The sequence below is a fragment of the Morone saxatilis genome, unplaced genomic scaffold (genome assembly GCF_004916995.1).
Source record: "Morone saxatilis isolate NCDOM2014 unplaced genomic scaffold, NCSU_SB_2.0 Contig21, whole genome shotgun sequence".
In the NCBI taxonomy this organism is placed as follows: Eukaryota; Metazoa; Chordata; class Actinopteri; family Moronidae; genus Morone; species Morone saxatilis.
The window spans coordinates 19,171,416-19,173,325 of record NW_023339774.1 but is presented as its reverse complement, the minus strand read 5'-3'; the positions used below and the strand labels follow the sequence as shown (position 1 = coordinate 19,173,325).

Genomic DNA, 1,910 nt, shown 5'->3' with positions numbered 1-1,910 from the left:
TTAAAATAAAATGTATTATTATTGTATTATTATTAAAATACAAACTGGCCCGTTCACACTGACTGATGATACACCGGCTCGTTTCTTTACATGACAACATTTTGTCACAGGTTTGCTCAACACTATCACCTGGAACTCTTCAGCAATGTCACGAGTTCTTAGTCACTAAACACGTGTTCTTCAGCCCATGTCAACATCTTCATTGTTTACACATTGCTCACACATTGCTCACACATTGCTCTACCATATTTCTGTGTCCCTTTAGCCCCAAGTGAAAAAGAAAGCATCTGATTCACTTCAGGACTTGACTTGCTGAGGTTGGGAGAGGAAATGTGCACTTATACCGTTACACAAGCAGGAATATTAAGGAAGAGGAAAGAAAAAAAAAACAAAAGAGATTCCCTATCTGGTATAAAGCGTCCCTAGACAAACACACCTACAGCTGCAGTGATACTCAAACAATACGTTTGTTCAGGAGTCATTAAACACAAACACTCAGCGTATACCTGACGTTAAACTCTTCTAACCCTCGTATGAAATCCAAACTGTCGATTTCTCCTCAACTGATATCCCAGTGGTCAACAATTCAGGATGATTCCTCGCCGTGTCCCCCAGTTAACACAGGATTGCATCACCTTAAGGAAGTAAAGATAACATTTCGTTGGAGTTTTAAACAGGTATTACCATCAAGGAAACCAGGCTGAGGTGAACTGTGGCACAAGACAGCTCGGGGCTATTTAAAAGAACAAAAAAAACTGTTTTAACCTGGGTGACCTGGGCCCAATCCATCAAGAGTTTTATCTGTCTAACTCAGAGTATGATACAGAGAGAGGGAGCCAAATTCACAATGGAGGCATTATAGACTTTGGATTAACCATTATTCAGCCAGTTAAACCTTTTGACGCACAGTGAAGATAAGGAAACATGCCCATTTTGTTACTATTGTCAAGTCTGTTTGTTTTTTTGTGGCACAACAAAACTGTTTTCCAAGTTTATCTGCAACAACACTTCGTTGGCACTGGTGTGAGAAAGGAGCAATGCTTTGATAAAGTAAACCTTATCTTCCGCTCCAGATAAGCTCTGTTGTAAATGATCAGACGAGGAACCTGATAAATTAAAATGTGCACCAGCGAGGGGCTTTCAGCGCCTCACTTTAAACATACCAATGGAGTGAGACTCATGACGGGTTTCTGTGATTTACAGCGTACGTATTACAGATCCGTCTTGCATAACAATATTGGATTTCAATAAGATGAATGAAGGCGAAACAATGACACAATAAGTGGATAATAATCTCCAAACATCTGGTCACTATCTGCAGACAACGGGCCTACGTTACAACAACGACAAGTGGCGGCTGATGTGTCTTTGTTGGCATTTTATTACAGCAATGACAGCTAACTGAAGGCTAATCAGACTGTTTTATTTCCAAGACAATGCCTGTCATTTGGGTTTTAAGGCAGTAGAAGACGTCTCCGTATCTCACCAAGCAAGGTGGAGGACAGTTACCCAGCCACAGATGCCTGCAGGCCATCTGAACACACCAATGTGTCCTCTCCAGCAAAACATACAGCAGCCCGTCCTGTCAGTCTCAAGGGTCAGTTCAGCTGGGTCAAGTTTGGAGCTACAGCTACAGAGATAGGTTAATAGGTCTAATTTGGTTTACAATCAGGTTATAACCCCCCACAAAAAAGCAGACGAATACCTGTTGACATTAGAGATTTCCACTGCAGCCATGCTGTCATTAATGTGCTTAAACCACAAAGCATTCAGGCAGCTTGAAAAAAAATAAAAAAATAAAACCACAGTCTTGCTGTTAGTTTCACCTGCACGTTATATGCTCCAGGGCCTCCTGATATGTGCTGCTTCTCTTCACAACAGAGATGATGAACAGTAAAAAAAAAAAAAAA

The 1,910-nt window shown here is 41.0% G+C and overlaps 1 protein-coding gene across 3 annotated transcripts in view; it reads right to left on the bottom strand.

The window, feature by feature from the left end:
- Positions 1-1,910, bottom strand: part of erbin (erbb2 interacting protein) — a 49,564-nt gene that overhangs the window by 46,095 nt on the left and 1,559 nt on the right. The window lies entirely within an intron of this gene.